This window comes from Xyrauchen texanus, chromosome 34 (genome assembly GCF_025860055.1).
Source record: "Xyrauchen texanus isolate HMW12.3.18 chromosome 34, RBS_HiC_50CHRs, whole genome shotgun sequence".
NCBI lineage: Eukaryota > Metazoa > Chordata > Actinopteri > Cypriniformes > Catostomidae > Xyrauchen > Xyrauchen texanus.
Window position 1 is genome coordinate 3474700 of NC_068309.1, and position 19211 is coordinate 3493910.

The 19211-nt window shown below is 39.6% G+C and overlaps 1 protein-coding gene and 1 pseudogene across 2 annotated transcripts in view; one reads left to right on the top strand and one right to left on the bottom strand.

The window, feature by feature from the left end:
• The first annotated feature begins 107 nt into the window (after positions 1–107).
• Positions 108–14134, top strand: LOC127627458 (3-hydroxy-3-methylglutaryl-coenzyme A reductase-like; annotated as a pseudogene).
• A 1914-nt stretch (positions 14135–16048) lies between these two features.
• Positions 16049–19211, bottom strand: part of LOC127627459 (ceramide transfer protein-like) — a 45750-nt gene continuing 42587 nt past the window's right edge. For both annotated transcript variants that reach the window (XM_052103844.1, XM_052103843.1), the window contains one exon: positions 16049–17868. The gene's annotated coding sequence lies outside the window, so the exon portion shown is untranslated. The remainder of the gene's footprint in view (positions 17869–19211) is intronic.

The window sequence follows — 19211 nt, forward strand, 5'->3', positions numbered from 1 at the left end:
ATGTCATGACCCCTTTAAGTATACTCTTTAAGCGCGTTGGCCCACCGGGAAAATGCCCGGTATGCCAGATTACCAGTCCAGCCCTGGTCATGACGGTGTGATAGTTTATAGTGCTGACTTCCTGTTTACACCAGGCACGTCCATGGGTGCGTTGCAATGGCATGAGGCTGTCTACGCTGGACGCTCGACACAAACTTTCCAAACTGTTTATTTATGTTGTCAGGAGTAGTAGCACCAGCGCGTGCAGCGCAAAATGGAGCGGAATATCTGTTTACTGTCAGCGCAATGTGACGTGCCACAATGGACGCTTCCATGGTAGACAGAATCATTGATTACAATAAGTTTGGTGTGACGCTTGCGTCCAGTGTGTATGTATATTTGTGTGTATGTATGTGTGTGTGTTTGTGTAGTGTGAAGTGTGTATGTATGTGTGTGTGTATGTATGTGTGTGTGTATGTTTGTGTGTGTGTGTTTGCATAGTGTGAAGTGTGTATGTATGTTTGTGTACGTGTGTGTATGTTTGTGTAGTGTGAAGTGTGTGTGTATGTTTGTGTAGTGTGTATGTTTGTGTGTGTGTTGGTGGTGTCTATGTATGTTTTGTGTAGTGTGTATGTATGTGTGTGTATGTTTGTGTGTGTGTTGGTGGTGTCTATGTATGTTTGTGTGTGTGTTTGTGTAGTGTGAAGTGTGTATGTGTGTGTGTGTGTGTGTTGGTGGTGTCTATGTATGTTTGTGTACGTGTGTGTTGGTAGTGTCTATGTATGTTTGTGTAGTGTCAATGTATGTTTGTTTGTGTGTATGTTCGTGTAGTTTGTATGTATGCTTGTGTAGTGTGTGCGTGTGCTTGTGAGTTTGTGTCTGTTATTTTTTAATTTAATACCGTGCGTTAAGTTGTACACTGCCTTACTGTTCTTGAACTGCAATAAAATAAATTGAAATATAAAAAAAACACGCAAAAAACGGACAATTAATCGAATCACTTGACCCCCTCTGATGACGTCACAGCTCTGGGCGGTACGTGCTCGCGCCTGTTGAGGACGGGTTACGTCAGTCGCCCTGAAACACGGACACCGAGGAGGACAGATGAGGGTATGTGGAGAAAAGTAACGACAATAATAGATAAATGCGTTATTTCAGTGAGAATAATGAGAGTTATAGTGTCATTTGATTTGCGTTGTCTTGACTTTAGCGGAACATTATGTTAAATGATGACAGCTGTGACTCCTGTAGCTCATGCTAAATTAGCTTAGCACTCTTTCGTCTCATTTTTTTTTACACAAATGTATTAATGACACACGATGTTAATACTTTTTCTTTTTATCTTTTGATGTATTTTAAAAGTGCAATGATGACTTAACTCTCTTCTCTGGTAACTGTTATGACTATTATGTCATTATAATTGTGATCATGCTAATGTCACCTTTGACAGACATGTTTATTATTAGTAACTTACTGCTTTAATGTTTTAACAAATGTATTATTAATATGCTTTATTGTTTGTGAATCAAAAATGCTTATCTTTTATGATGCTAGAGATAGAGAATGCCTCTTTATTCATTTTAATTGGAGTAAAATCTTGATTAATCTGCCGATAGTTTTTAAAATGGATTTATAAAATGTCAAAAAAATATATATATTATTTCAGGCAAAGAGAGAGTCCAAAGTGGATAAAATCCCAGATGCAGTTTTTTAAACTAAAATCCTAATAATAACCAGAAAAAAATGCAGTTTTGGTGTATAACACGGTAAGTATAAACAAGCCCGAAACACACCAGGGACTCTTATTTTAAAATGACAACATGATGAAAAACTATTGGCTTAGATTTTCGTTATTAACCGATTGTTCCAAAAAGTAACTATTAGCACTGATTAATCATAAAACAGATATATCGGTCTACCTCTATTGTTTACAAATATGTAGTGACAATGAGGTATTATTTAATTGCTGTAAATAAATAGTGCAATTTTGCAACTGCATTTTTCTATTAGAATATTTATTATTTTCGACATCAAGATATTGACATCTTTGATGTTTTCAGCAACTAAAGACAGTGTTATCTGTTTGTGTGTTGTGTTGGCAGGTGACCCGCTGAAACCCGTGATGATGCTGTCTTGTCTCTTCAGGCTGCACGGCCTGTTTGTCGCCTCCCATCCCTGGGAGGTGATCGTGGGAACAGTTGCTGTGACGATGTGTCTGATGTCTATGAACGCTTTTGCTACCAATGACCAGATGTGTGGCTGGAACCATCAGTGTCCTAAAGTACAGGAGGTACAGGGGTCTTCAGTTGCGTTTCACTGGACCAGAACCATTTAAACTGGCATTATGTGTTGGTCCAGGATCTGAAGTGCTCTCTGTGTATTTACACTTGTGGTTTATAGCTTATTTCCTATTTGAACTGCTTTATTACCTATTGCAGTCCAGCTCCGTTTATACTTTCCATTTTGCTGTATCCTACAGTATGCGTTTGGAAATTATGATGTTTACTGGAGCATAATATGCAAGTTATTATGTTAGAATCAATGTTAATGTGCTGATGCTTTTTGTTTCTCAATTTACAGAAAATTTTAAGTGGTGACATGATCCCTTTAACCATCACAAGATGTATAGCCATCATTTACATCTACATCCAGTTCAAAAATCTTAGACAGCTCGGCTCCAAGTACATACTAGGTAAGTTACCCCTCATAAACATTACGGTTGAAGTCGACATGAACTCTAAACTGACACTGTTTACATTAGTAATACTAGGCCTGTTGTGATTATTAAATGATCATCTGATTATTGTGCACTTTAAAATCCAATCACATTTTTAATACCCAAATAAGGGAATTTTAAACAAATATATAAACGCCATCAACGGCGCGTTTGTGTGTCATTCAGTTGAACTGAGCCGCACCACGGATGTCAACCAGATCGGCTCCTGTCCAGAAGAGTGCGTGAAGCGTTTCTCAATCGCTCTGATGCGCGCGCCGTCAGCAGAGGCTTGCGTCAAACTCCCCAATGTTTAAATGTTTTTGAACATTTTATAAATTGATTTTAAAAACGCCCGATTACTCTGTTATCGCCTTTCTCAACATCTTTGTTATCGTATCGGCAAAATCCCCTCTCTCTCAATATATATATATACACACAACTTCTCTTCACATATGTTTTATTTACATATTAAAAGCATGTATTCTATCACTTATATTATCTAAAAATCTTTGTATATTTTTACATTTTGATTTGTATTCCAGGTATCGCTGGACTGTTCACCATATTCTCCAGTTTTGTGTTCAGCACTGTGGTCGTTCACTTCCTGGGCAAAGAGCTCACAGGACTGAAGTATGAATCGTCTCAGCTGTCCTGTTTTTTTATTTTTTATTATTGTATCCCCTTTTCTCCCAGTTTGGAAAGCCCAAGTCCCATTACTTAGTAGGTCCTCGTGGTGGTGCGGTTACTCGCCTCAATCCGGGTGGTGGAGGACAAGTCTCAGTTGCCTCCGCTTCTGAGACCGTCAATCCGCGCATCTTATCATGTGACTCGTTGTGCATGACACCGCGGAGACTCACAGCATGTGGAGGCTCATGCTACTCTCCACGATCCACACACAACTCACCACACGCCCCATTGAGAGCGAGAACCACTAATCACCACCACGAGGAGGTTACCCCATGTGACTCTACCCTCCCTAGCAACCAGGCCAATTTGGTTGCTTAGGAGACCTGGCTGGAGTCACTCAGCACGCCCTGGATTCAAACTCACGACTCCAGGGGTGGTAGTCATCGCCAATACTCGCTGAGATAACCAGACCCCCCTCAACTGTCCTGTCTTAAATTCTCCTGCATGCAGTACCTCCTCGGTTCTCAGTTTTGTTTTTCTTCCTCCAGTGAGGCTCTGCCTTTCTTCCTGTTGTTGATTGACCTGTCTAAAGCATGCACACTGGCCAAGTTCGCTCTCAGCTCAAACTCGCAGGTACAGTAACTCACCTCTCACATGCACTGATGGGTACACAAACCAAGATTTTATTTGTTTTTATTACACATTCCTAATCAAAAGCCCACCTTTGAAGGGTTGTTAGGCACTACATGAATTGTAACAATGCTTTGACTGACGAAGTTGTGCTGATCAGTGCGTTGTCCCACAGGAAGAGGTCAGAGAGAACATCGCTCAGGGAATGGCCATCCTGGGGCCCACATTCACTCTAGATGCGCTCGTGGAGTGTCTGGTCATTGGAGTGGGCACCATGTCTGGTAAGATACATCAATGTCTCACCGTTCTTGCTCTCTCTCTCTCAAATCCTTATAATACTGTATATTGAGACTATAGTATAAAATAAATATCCAATAATCATGACAAAACTATACAAGTTATTGCATATGTAGAATCCTGTTGTTGGACAGCTTTTCCTGTCCTAAGTGTGCATATCTGCCTGTGTGTTTCAGGTGTATGTCAACTGGAGGTCATGTGTTGTTTTGGCTGTATGTCAGTTCTAGCCAATTACTTCGTCTTCATGACCTTCTTTCCTGCCTGTTTGGCACTGGTGTTAGAGGTGAGAGGTCACTTCTATTAATAATGTATAATTTTCCTCATAGCAATTGAAAATACACAGATACGAGTAGATATTGACCCCTGACCCTCTGCCCTCTTATCTCCAGTTGTCCCGGGAGAGTCGTGAGGGTCGACCCATCTGGCAGCTCAGTCATTTTGCTCGTGTTCTGGAGGAAGAGGAGGGTAACAAACCAAATCCTGTGACGCAGAGAGTCAAAATGATCATGGTGAGCTCTGGACATATTGGTTTTACCCACGTAATAAACAGGATAATGTACAGTCAGTCTGTCACTATCACAAAATAATTGCTACTGTTTATTTTGTGTTAACGATCGGCAGACTGCACATTCTCACGCTTAACCCTTTAAGCACACAGCTTATGACCCAGCGAGTAATGGATAAGTATATGTCTTTGACATGTTACATGTGAACAAGTGTTGCTTATAACTTCAGGATAAATGTACAGAACATATAATTTCACATATCATTTCTTAGAGGTGATGATCTTTAAAACGAGCCCACACACAAGATATTTGGATGCATAGATCATTAGATAACCCACACAAAGTACAATGTGCACACGGCATCTTGCAATCTGGCTACAAACATGTTAGCTTTCCTGGATCAGATGATGGTATCGGAAATCCCGTAGCGTCATGGAACACTAAACCAATCGGATTGGGTTCAGATTGCGCCAAACCAGTGATGAAAGTTCTCCATATTTGGGCAGAGAGTCATGTGATCAATCACTAATTACATATGGCCACCAGGAGATGGCGCCAAGTACACGACAGAGACTCAATGATGACTCAAATGACACAGAATGAAACTCAGTATTAGGAGCACAAAGTTCAAAAACAGACATATTGTTTCATTTGAAAAGTGTTATGAAAGTGCTGGTTTGTTTGTTTGGTTCAGTCTTTGGGTTTGGCGCTCGTTCACGCTCACAATCGACTGGTGGCCGAACCTCCGACTCGCAACATGAGCAGCTCAGATGTGGATCTGCCTCCAGCCAGCATGGAGTCCGACAGAAGCATGTCCAGGTACCAGCGTAGAAACACAGAGATTCATTCATTCGTTCATTCTTAATTCATCGTTTAGTCATTTCGCTCTCTTTTCTCAGTGTGGATATGGAGCAGGTCATCACTCTCTCTCTCGCTCTGATATTGGCTGCTAAGTACGTATTTTTCGAGCAGGCCGAGACCGAATCTTCCCTGTCCATCAGAGCCCCTGTGGCCACACCCCCTGCCTCCCTGACCAATTGGAGAGGAGAGGACTGCTGTCAGAGGGAGTCAGCCCCGCCCAAACTCCTGAAAGGAGTCCAGACAAATCCAAAAACTCCAAACCCCCCTCACAGAGAGCAGACAGGTTAATGAATGCATGCATCTAATCTCCATATTTGTTCACAAATGTGAAACTAATTCTTTGGATTCAGTGTCTATAATGCACATTTTCTACAGGTGATGCGGCTAAGTCAACAGCAGGGCAGCTGTGTCCTATGACCCCAAGAGATGGCGATGTACACTATGGGGAGAGAGAGTGCCATGAACCTCCGACTCACCAGCGCCGCCCTGTAGACGAGTGTCTCACCATTCTCAAAGACCCCAAAGTAATTAATCACAACACCGTCACACCCACATATCGACTGACCAAAACCACACGCTCCATTAAAGGGATAGTTCATTTAAAAATTGTAATTGTCATCATTGACTCACATTTATGTTGTTCCAAACCTGAAAGGCTTTCTTTCTTACACTGAACACAAAAGGAGATGCTTCACAAAATATCGCTCTCTCTTTCTCTTGTCCAGAGGGGAGCTCATTACCTGAGTAACGCTGAGGTCATAGCTCTGGTGGAGTGTAGAGGTATTCTGGGATATCATTTGGAGGGGGTAATGGGGAGTCCTGAGAGGGGCGTGGCCATACGCAGAGAAATGCTCTCGGCCAAACTCCCGAGCCAGTCCGCACTGGACAAACTCCCTTACAGAAACTACGACTACTCTAAGGTACTGATCCACGGTCAGCTGGTGACCTGCAGTGGGATCAGGAACAAACTGTCATGTGTGGTTTGTAGTGAAGTTGTTTAAAAAGTCTTGGAGGGATACTAAAAGACGGCATAAAACAAAAATTCACCGTATCTATTTTCCAAATGCATGTTATTGATCTTATTGTGAAGGATTCATCCACACACACATTTTATTTTATTGTACATTTTTTACCTTGTAATCTTTAATTAGCCCTACATTTTATTCTTGTTCGATAAGTTGTTTTATTTAGAAATACGTCACAACTTCCGTTTCATGCCGACTTAAAACATTGTGTTTATTTGTTCTTAGGTGATTGGCACCAACTGTGAGAATGTGATTGGCTACGTGCCCGTGCCAGTGGGTGTGGCCGGACCATTGCTATTGGATGGGAAAGAATATCACGTCCCCATGGCAACTACAGAAGGCTGTTTAGTGGCCAGCACCAACCGAGGATGCCGAGCGGTCACGGTGAGTCATTCGTTCTATTGTTTGCTTACACTTTGTTTCTGTTTCATTTGTTCTTTCGTTCATTTTTTGTTTTGTTCTTAGTTTGTCTTTTCGTCATTCATTTCTTTTTGTTCTATTTATGCTGTTTCTTTTTCCTTGTTCTTTTGTTTGTTTTGTTCCTTCACATGTTCTTTTTGTTTTATTCTTTGTTTGTCTTAGTCATTTATTCTCTCTTTCCTGTTGTATTGTCTTTTTGTTGTTTCATTCTTTGTTTCTGTTTCGTTTGTTCATTGTTTATTTTGTTCTTTTGTTTCATTCTTTATTTTTGTCTTGTTCATTTTCGTTTTAATTATGTTTAGTTTTTGTTCTTTTGTTTCATTCGGTTTATCTGTTTTATTTATTTGTTCATTGTTTTGTTTGTTGTTCATTATATTCATTGTTCATTTTTGTTTTATTCTTTGTTTCTCTTTCTGTCGTTCATTCTTTCTTCATTTTCTGTCATTGCTGTTTGTTCTTTTTTATTTTTGTCTTGTTTGTTCTCTTTGTTTTGTTTTTATTTTTTGTCTAGTTTGTTCTGTTTCATTCTTTGTTTCTCTGTTTCGTTTCATTTGTTTAAATCTTTTTCTTCAGTTTTTTTCATAATTTTTTTTCTTTCACTCTTTATTTTGTTTGTTTCATTCCGTTGCTTTTTCTTTCATTCTTTTTTCTTTTCTTTCTTTCACATATTTTGTTTGTTTTTGTCCTGTGTTATTTTATTTACCTATTTATTTTTTCAGTTCTTTTGTCATTTTTTGTTCTGTTTTTTCATCGTTTCATTTATTGTGTCATTTCATTTCTTTCATATTTTTCTTGTTTGTTTACCTTTTATTTTGGCCCTTTTTCAATATTTATGAATAGTTTTTGTTTATTTTTTATCATTTTTTTTTTCTTCTGATTTAATTATTTTTGTTCTTCGTCTCATTTGTTTTTATTTGTTTGTATGTTTGTTCTTTCTATCTGTTTTTCTTTCAGTATCTTATGTGAACTGTCTGTATATCCTCACTGATTAATCGTATGACGTTCTCTCTGTAGTTATCGGGTGGTGTGCGCAGTCGTGTTCTGGCAGACGGAATGACTCGAGGTCCGGTGGTGCAGCTGCCATCAGCGTGCAGGGCTGCAGAGGTCAAAGGCTGGCTGGAGATTAGAGAGGGGTTCAGTGCTGTCAAACAGGCCTTTGATCACACCAGCAGGTCAGAAGAAAGGTCACACTCAGAATAAAGTGCACAGTTATATAGCAGCACTACGGGATAGTTTCAAGTGCTCTAACTTTAGTCCTGCACCGATCAGGTGCTAAATGACACTACTGTAACTAATGTTGTGTGATGTAGGTATGCTCGTCTGGACAGACTGCAGGTCAGTCTCGCAGGGAGGAATCTGTACATACGCTTCCAATGTCAAACCGGAGACGCCATGGGGATGAACATGATGTCCGAAGGTTTGTGTGAGAGCTGCTTTGTATTTCAGTCATGCAGCTCTCAAATATTTCAGCAGATTTATGGTCACGTTTGAAATTTTCACTCCACTGCACATATTCAGTGTGATCATGCACAAACTTAAGGCTTTCTTTATTGCTGCTTTTATGTAAGCTAACTAAAACCTCTCTATTTTTGTGTCTTTCTACTTCTCAATAGGGTACAGAACAGGCTCTATGTCGACTTCAGGAACAGTATCCTGACATGCGTGTTTTAGCTGTCAGTGGAAATTACTGCACAGATAAAAAACCATCTGCGGTCAACTGGATCAACGGCAGAGGAAAATCCACAGTGTGTGAAGCGTTTATACCGGCACGAGTGGTCAAAGAGGTGAGAGAAAGACTGGTTAGATTTAGTCCTGTGGTAAGCTGTGTGACCTGCATTGTATAGCCGCTAATGTCGTTCCTTTTATTTCCTGTGTGTGTTTGTAGGTTTTAAAGACGAGCACAGGCGCTCTGGTGGAGTTGAACATCAGTAAGAATCTGGTGGGATCAGCGATGGCCGGGAGTGTCGGGGGTTTCAACGCTCATGCCGCAAACATCGTAGCAGCCATCTACATTGCCTGCGGACAGGTGCGTCATTCACAACCATAAAAAAAGCACATCAAAACTGATTATTCACTCTGATTTTGTATGACTCTAGAAGAAAAACTTGTTTGTTTCCTGTCTGTAGGATCCAGCGCAGACGGTGGGCAGCAGTAACTGTATAACACTGATGGAGTGTGTTGGTACAGGCGGAGAGGATCTGTACATCTCCTGCACTATGCCATCACTAGAGCTGGGCACAGTGGGCGGAGGAACCGGTCTGCCTGCACAACACGCCTGTTTACAGGTAACACGCGCACACACACCTGGTCATAAAAGAGTATGTTATGTATGTAAAAGCACAAATGATGATTTCATCTCTGTTAATCAGATGTTGGATGTTCATGGCGCGAGAGAACAGTGTCCTGGCGAGAACTCGCGGACGCTGGCACGGATTGTTTGCGCTACAGTGTTGGCAGGAGAACTCTCGCTAATGGCTGCTCTCGCTGCTGGACACCTCGTTAAGAGTCACATGACGCACAACAGGTAAAGGTTTGCAGAATAATGGAGCGATATACATATAATGCATATAATCACAGAACGAATAAAACAAACAAAACAACCCCATTAAAGCTGCAGTATGTAAGATTCAGAAAGCCTTGTTATTAGTGACACCTGTGGCCGTTACGTGAACTGCAGCAGCTACCTGTTGCATGTGCACACACTCCATAGGGACGCGAGCGAGCATCGGCCAAAACAATGACGAAACGTACAAATAGGCTGAACATAATTCACCGGCATCATGCTGACAGATGAGGGAGCAACATTAAAATTACACAGTTATGATTGTTTTACTACAAACTTTGAGAATGAATATTATATTTGACTCTCCAGTGCTGCAACAGGGCTAAAACAAAGTGTGGATATCAGTCTGACTATGTGAGACTGTAGTTTGAAGTAATCACTTTTCTTTGCATGATACATTGACTGCATTTATACGATAGCCTATGGTGGCGTTAGCTAGCTAGCCAGCTTTATCAATAGCTGTTAGCGACAGTAGCGGTTTGTAAAATTGACTGTGCATTATAAATTTGTTGACACAATTCAGTATTGATGTGATTAATTTTGATATATCGAAACACTTTTGTTTTATAATAATAGATTGTATATATTTTCTGTATATCTAAGTTACGTTACACTAATGAATGGAGCTTTTTGCATCATCTTGAATATTGTCTAGCCTTCATTTCATGTGTTATTGTGGTTTAGCTAAAATGACATGGATCAATCCTTATGGCTTTGTATTTCACATGCTTTGCATTTATGTAAGTTTACCTGTCCAATAAGAAGAACGCCAATTCAGGGTCTGTTTTGATCCCGAAAACCGAACGAAGGTCCCTCCAGGAATCAAATGCCCTGCCGATGTTCAATCTAGTTTTCGCTCGACCACGATCACGTTCCACGCTCCCACTTAGGAGTCGGTGTTGTGCTGGTTTCATCTCCAAGATAACGTTACCTAGTGTTGCAGTTTGTTGGCACTGTTGAATAGCAGAAGAGACGCTACTGTCTGAGGCACGGCTCTTGGGAGCAAGCATAAACGTCACATCCTTTGGAATATCCCGGTAAAAGCGACCCGCTCCTTTCACATCAAAATCAGTCTACAGGCTTTAATAGGCAACCATTGGAAGTCCGGGAAGGGCTCATTTTTTAAGTTGCGTTACAAGCCGTTCACACATTGGCAAACATTTTTTTTTTTACATATTGCACCTTTAAAGAGGGTTAAATGCATGGTATAGATTTATATAAAACCTTTCAAAATTTGAAGAAAATATATTTTGATCATGTTTGGAGGCTCTCATGATACAACACTGCTGACAAACATAAAACATGAGCACTAAAAAACATGTTTCACATTATACCTTTTAGTCAGTATGTATGGACGGTCATTAAATGAACTTGGGTGTTGTTCTCCAACATGTCAACTATACCACGAAAAAAACGAACAAAAAAAAAAGCAATCCAAATATGAAAAGTGTCCAAAAACACCTCCAAGCAAGTTTTATTGAACACTAAAACAGAACGATTGAAAACTATGAATGCTTAAAATTATGTCAACTATGTCCATAATCATACATTTCAAATCACTTTGGCACCTTATTCCATCACTTCATAAAATGTGTTAAGCACCCTCTTGTGTGCAGTCTATGCATATGCGATCTAGATCTGTTTACCCCATGTTGTTATGACACTCTTTGACTATTATTTTATTTTGAGCGGTCTGCTGTAAATTGTGATATGCTGCTTTTTATATCATGTAAATTTTTCATGAAGTTATAAATCAAAAGTGATGATGATTCTGTGTATCATGCATATGCATTTCACAGGCAAACACTCACTGTAGTTTGATCTGTGAGTGAAATAAATGTGCTCGTTATATTCTACTAATCAAGACCTTTCAAAAGATGTCACATGGTCTTGTGATCTTTTGACTGATTGTAAAAATGGTTCTTGCGATATCAAATGGAATTGTTCTAATTTAACAGCAAATTTAAAAGCAGTATTTGAGAATTGGTCAGATCAGCTGTATTCATTGTAAAGATAGAAGCATCTAAGCTTTAAAACGACACCTATTTTGTGCAGATCAAGCAAGTGTGTTATTGAGTAATACCATAATATACCCCCTCTCAGCCAGTACTGAGCCACTCCCGAGTGTAAGAGGTTAATATGTTAGGTTAATCTGGGTGGCTGTGGCTCAGGTGGTAGAGCGGGTCGGCTGCTAATCACAGGGTTGGCGGTTCGTTTCCGGCCCACACGACTCCACATGCCGAAGTGTCCTTGGACAAGACACTGAACCCCAAGTTGCTCCCAATGGCAGGCTAGCACCTTACATAGCAGCTCTGCCACCATTGGTGTATGAATGTGTGTGAATGAGACACAGTGTAAAGCACTTTGTAATCTCTAAGGTTAAAAAGGCGCTATATAAGTGCAGACCATTTACCATAATCTCTTCAACTCTACAGACCCACCGGCGGGACTAAACCACTGGTGTTATGTTACGATTAAAATTTAAGTCTCCAAATATGCATTTGAGGAATCGTTTGAAACTGTAGAACATAAATGCTTCATAGATAATTATCACTTCTGCATTTATGTTACATAAAGTAACAAAATAAGGCCTGAAAGCATCCACGTCACAAATCAGCACCACCTAGAGGTCATGTGGTAGAAATATTAATATTATTATAAAAGTCTTAAAATGGACTGTTATATATCAAATGAAAGCTCTTTCTCTCAGGAATAATTTTGAAAATCACAAAGTGAAATATGATTTCTGTAATACATCAAATACAAACTTCTCTATTTAAGCTCTGATAACTTCTGCTGTAAGCCCCAAATAGTTAAAAAGTTAATATTTGCTCAGGCAGTTAAAAAAGAAAATAGCCATTTTTTAATTGTCTGTGAGCTTGCTTGTGTGAATAATCATGTTTTATCTTAGATATCCATGACAAAATTTGCAATCCAGCAGGCAATCCAAAAGCATGCTAAACAAATAAGTTATCCACTATTAATGATGTGATATATAGCGGAGGATCTCAGCTCTCTAATGACACATAGATTGAGCTTATAGTCCACTCAGAGGCCAAAACATTTTGGAATATGCTGAAACAATGAGGGTGGGGCATGAACTGAACATTAGACTAAATGTCTATGGATGAGCACATTTGTGAGGGCCAAAATGCGTTAGAGCGCCACCTACATTTCAGATTGACATTTTTTGACAGAAGATGATAGAGGGAAAAATATGTTCCTAGTACTTGCTGCCATCTAGTGGAATAAAATTAGACTTTTTGGAGAGAGATCGAGCAATCAGAACCAGAATGACATGCTTACAACGTTAGGACAAAAAGATAAGATTGTAAACATATGCAATATTATTTATGAATAATTTGAGTCTTTTTAATTGTGTGTGTGTGTGTGTGTGTGTGTGTGGGGGGGGGGGGGGGGTTCTGAAATAATGTGACCAATTTTTGGCAATTAGTCCAGAGTATAATGTGAACAGAGAGCTTGACGAGGTTACAGAACTTGAGAAAACTGTCCTGAAATTAATTGCATATAATGAAAACACTGAAGTATTAGCCCATTAGGATAATAAGTATTAGCCCATTCTGAACATCCTTTCGATAAATATTCTTCACGTGATTTAAGTTGTTTGATTTGATTTCATTGCCTCTGAAAACCTGTTTCAAATGCAGTCTCACAGGTCTTTTATTCTCTCCAAACAGGTCAAAAGTTAATATCGCAGAGACTGAACTACAGACGAAGGAAAATTCATGAGAACTACAACTCCCAGAGAGAGACGGGTTGGCCCCACTGCACTCTGGGAACTGGAGTCTTGAGCCGTCACATCTGTGTGGTTGCTCATGTTTATTATCAGGGCATCTGAAGATTTCTAGAAAGAAAAATAGAGACTCGATACAGACAGCAAATAAACTAACTAGAAGGTTTTTTCTTTGTGCCTAATATTTCTGAGGTCGTTACACAAGGGAGTAAAACGCAGCGTTTCTGAAAGACCACTGATTGCTCATTTTACTGGAACTACATTGTACTATTATTGTTTGATTTTGCAGTTTGGACCTAAAAACTGAATGTATGTGCCAAACTCACTGTGATGAACTGACTTATGTTTAAACAAAGATGCTAAAGGTGCTGCTTTAATTGGCTAATATCTATTTAAATGTGTGAATGTGGATGTTTGTGAATTATGAATGCTGTCTGATTGCGGTGACGTTTGCGTCTCTGTTTTAATCGGCGCTTTAATGAAGGTAAAGTGCATTTTGTGACACAAATCTTTACTTTCTGATCTTAGAAAGTACTGATGAAGCCATACCTGTGACTAAAATGTATTTTATGATTCTTTACTTCCTGCTAAACAGGCCATACATTAATGTACAGCTGAGATTTTAAAATTGTCCACAGTATTTTTCTTAAAGAATTGTTTAAAAACAACAACAACAAAATAAAAACTATTACAAAGTGTCTGTATTCTGAGCGCTATAATATGAGCAGTGCTTTCTGGAGACTTAAAAAGCACCAAATTGTCACGTTTTTATTATTGCATGCCATTTAAAATAAATAGTATGTGAAACAATATGCCAACATTTGAAACAGTTGCATGCTACACTGTCACATCACAACATTGCATGTTAAATTCCACGAGTGGCGTCTGTATTTGGTCTATAAATGTCAACTTTTGGTCCAAAGACGTTAGAAATCATGTTCTTGAATCTGGTTCAGATGTAGTAGATCATCGGTGTATTCCAGGTCTATGTTACTGGATTAGAAGAAAACTAATAACCGATTTATTGGTTGAGAGTTTCCATATTGCGGGACTTTTAAGCAGGGACTAAAAACAGTTCAAGGAACAATTGTTTTTGCAGAACGTAACTGAAAATGGGAAGAAGTCCCTTTCAATTGTTCTGAAGTGAATGCTGTTTTTAAATACTGGAATTTTTTAATGAAACCAAAGTGTAAATCGCAGTACCTGTTCAGTATTACCCCACTTCCCATCACCCAAATGCCTAAATGCACACGTTGTGGATGAAGCCTTCCGTGACATGCTGAAAACATTTTTAGCAACTATATATGACTACATATACATGCATAATGTTACGTTAAAACAGATCTGATGCTGCCAGGTTTTGACAGAAGCATTTAAAAATGACAGAAGCATTTAAAAATGGCGTTTATTTAATGTTAATAATTCATTTAATGAGTTATTTGATATAGGCTACTGTATACTTTGCTCATTTTCATTTATTTTGAGCTTTCTACTGTGAGATCTGGCAACACAACATCTGGTATATCACCCATCCATATCACAAAGTGCTGTCATATTGAAAAGAACATTATTAACCGTTCTTTTTAGGGCTGTTGATTTAACGTGTTAATTCAGTGCGATTAATCCTATATAAAATAATGTGTTAAAAACATTAACACAATCGTCCCCGGACCGTAATTCAAGCTTGAAGTACCACCTGTTTTTCCCAGGGGGCAGTAATCAAAACTCCAGTTGTCTAGGCAACATGCAGCATATACAGAGTACAAACCACACCAACAGCAGGGCTGTCTAGAAGGTAACCCCACAGCAGCTTAAGTCTCACGAGAGTCTCATTCTCTGTTCTACTAAGATTTGTTTTAGTGTTAGATTTAGTGCTATGGTTAAGGTTAGGTTTAGGACTTCTGAAGGACTACAAATAAACACAAAAAACACTGTGTGTGGGAATATTTAATGCAGCTCTCGCGAGACTTTAGGTAACTAGGGGGTTACCTTCTAGACAGCAGAGAGCACAGCATAAAGATGGACATGTACTGGTGTTCAAAAAACAGCCTGATGGAGCGCAATTCCTTTTATAAAAATAACAGTACGTTAATGATGCAACAGAAACGCTCCAAAAGAGTCCGTCTGACACAGGTGTACATTGACCCATCCTTAAAAAAAAATCCATTATAATAAAATCTATTTCAGACTGATCAATGTTGATTTGACAACACTGATATTGTATTTGTTGTGCAATTTGGTTGTAATTTTACAGAATACACAACATGATCCCATGTTGCTTTCAAACGAATCAAATTAACAAGTAATCCAAGTATCAGCTTATTTTAAGTACTGCAAAGCTTTACAGTAAAGCTACAGATTTACTGTAAACATGTAGTACCACAACTGACATACAGGTGGCGCATTGCAATTAAAATGCCACTATATAAGCCCTTGTTCAGTGTGAAAACATGTTGGTAACCAATGCCAATTTTAATGTTCATTATTAATAGATGAGTGTGCTGTAAATCTGCAAATCTATTGAAGTCTACACCGGTCATTTATGACCTGAACATCACCATTGTCTTTATAATTGAACATAACAGAAGGGTTCAATCGAGTATGGATGCAAATAAACAAATGAACTAAATTGAGGTTTAAAAAAAACAAAAAAACCACGACAACCAGAAATGCAGAAAGATGTCAATCATTTTATTCCTCTCTAAACAGGACTGTGGATGTGCCCTCTATTCACAGTAAATTTTCATCCTGACACCTTTATAGTGTGACACTTAATGTACACAAAACATTTGAACCCCATTGACATTACATTCAGTGCAAACGCAACTAATAGCACACGCTAGACTGTATGAGAGCGACACACACAAGCTCACGCACTCCAGTAGTTCAGAGGTGCAGAACTACCCCGGTGAGGCAAAATCATGGGCGTGTACATTCGACATTCGGATTAGTTTTACGGGTTCACTTCGGTGAACTCGTACATTCTGTACATTTAGTGAGTGTTTGGAATGTTTACAGTTGTACGAGATTGATCGAAATGCCACCAAATATTATCAGATCTTGCAGCTGTGCACCTCAGCTACGCTTGGCTACCGTGAAGCGGTCGTCCTCTATATAGTCTATAACAGTCTATCAAGGGGCGAAATCTCTCCTTTTTTTTTAAATTTGAACAGTGAAAAATGTAGCACAAAAAAAAAAGTTAAAAGCTCGTCATATTTGTTGTACAACGACACAATAATTTTAAGTTTAGCTTATGTTTTGTAAGAGTGTTTGTGAACATCGACGATTTCTTTAACTTTGGAAGAATAAATTCGATCAAGAAAATAAACACAACTATTTTTGCCCCATCTACAACTACCTATGATCTACGCTCCCGACTTTAAACATTGGGCATCAGGCTTCTCCAATGAGGAGACGTTTCTCTGATAGCACAATCTGCCATTTGCTGATTGCAAAATCACATATGAATAATAATAAGAGGTTAGAAATCAAAATGAAATTTTGTATAAACATTAAATGCAGATGCGTTTCAGTCTGTAGATTCGTAAATGACGCGGATCAAGTTTTTAGATGTACCAGATCAATCAGGCACTTCTCTAGACATTTTTACAGTTCGAATAAACACCTCTTTTAGTTTGTCCGACACAAACACACACTCAATCTCGCACGAGTACACACACCAATCTTACCCTCTCTAAGGCATATGTAGTTAGAATTAGTCCGATAAAAGCATGGACTGACGATCTGACATACATGAAGCAACAGCAACGAAACTATTTACAAATAATCTGCACATGCGACGTTGGCCTGATGCATTTTAAAATCGATCAATCTTGAAATGTGCTGCGGTGTGTCAGTTGATGAGACACGGATACGACTAAAAAACGAAATCATAAGCACGATTCTGACTTCTCTTCATCGGCGCCAGACGCAGGGCTTCATTAAAGAGACAAATTGTGACCAAAAAAAGGCTAATTTATACTTCACAGGCCACTGAAAGCCCTTAAATTCATTTATAAACCATGCCTTGGGTTATCTAAAACTTGACATGACACATGACTGAAAGGATCTGAAATTATCAGCAGAGGGTGACACTGAACGTAAACGGATAATCATAAGAAAAACAAGTTTGTTCGAAAAGCGAATGCTAAATGCTAACCAGGAATAATAGAGAATAGTTTTATCAGCTTAATAACTCTGTTATATAAACGTCCTCTCTCACTTACATACATACTTACATATAGATCTCTGACTGAAAATATGGAACAGACATTGATGTTTGGTATCTCTAATCCGCTGCCGGTGTGAGCTAGTGTAGTGCTACAGAACTGCATCAAGCGTCTTAAGATGTGAGCCGCTACGAGCTGCATTCAGAACAGCCAGGAAAAGGGGGACACAATGAGTCTTCCTTGTCACTAGAGGACGCTGTAGCTAGAGGAGTGTGCAGGAACTGTAGGGCGCTCGGGCACACTGGTGGCAGAACTTGGGAACTGGAAAGAAACACACAAAAATAAACAAATAAACAAATAAATAACAGTTCAATTAAGCTCTTCAACTCTGGTGCATTTTTGGGCTGACGCCCACAATTTTTCACACATTCAACCTTTTCAGAAATCCCCCCAAATAATAAAAAAAAAGGATACGGTTATTCATAAATAATATTGTATGTGTTTATAAGGGAAGGAGGTATTGCCCCAAGTGAAGGAGTTCAAGTACCTCGGGGTCTTGTTCACGAGGGGACAATGGAGCGGGAGGTTGGGCATTGAATCGGGGCAGCGGGGGCGGTATTGCACTCGCTCTATCGCACCGTTGTCACGAAAAGAGAGCTGAGCCGGAAGGCAAAGCTCTCGATCTACCGGTCAATTTTCGTTCCTACCCTCACCTATGGTCATGAAGGCTGGGTCATGACTGAAAGAACTAGGTCACGAGTACGAGTCCCTAGGGAGGTGTTTCAGGCACGTCCAGCTGGGAGGAGGCCTCGGGGAAGACCCAGGATTAGGTTGAGAGATTACATCTCCACACTGGCCTGGGAACGCCTCGGGGTCCCCCAGTCAGAGCTGGTTAATGTGGCTCGGGATAGGGAAGTTTGGGGCCCCCTGGTGGAGCAGCTGCCCCCGCGACCCGACTTCAGATAAGCGGTTGAAGATGGATGGATGGTGTTTATAATTTTAAGATACATTTGTCCTAATTTTGTAAATAAGTAATTCTGGTTCTGTTTATGCCATCTCCCTCCAAAAACTCTTCGTGACGTGGAGGAGGGCGGGGCCGGGCCCCAATCGGGCTAATCAGCCAAGGAGAGGGATAAGCGCAGCGAATGCGGACGTTCAGGAGAGAGAGAGCCACATGCAGCTGCCATGTGTGTGTTTGTGTTGAGTCTCTTATTTTGACTGTTCAGCCGGTTCCTGCCTCCTCCTTTTCCAACCTTAACCGTGTTACGGTCTTATTTTATTCCACTAGATGGCAGCAAATACATACAATTATTTTTCCTCAATCACATTTCATCACAATACACAGATCTGAAATGTTGATGACGCATTTTAGCCTTTACAGATGTGCTCGTCCAAAGTCATTCAGTCTTATTTTCAGTTCATAACCCACCCTCTTTGTGTCATCGAATATCTCGGCCTCCGAGTGGACTAGAAGCTCAATCTATATATAACATGATATATAACATCATCAATTATCAATAGTCAAAATCATATTTTCTGATGATTTGTTTAGCATGCTTTTCCTGCTGTATGGCAAATTTTGTTCTGGACATATAAAATATAACATTAGATTATTCAGCCAAACAAGCTCTTTGCATAAAAGAAACCCTTGTATTTGATGACTT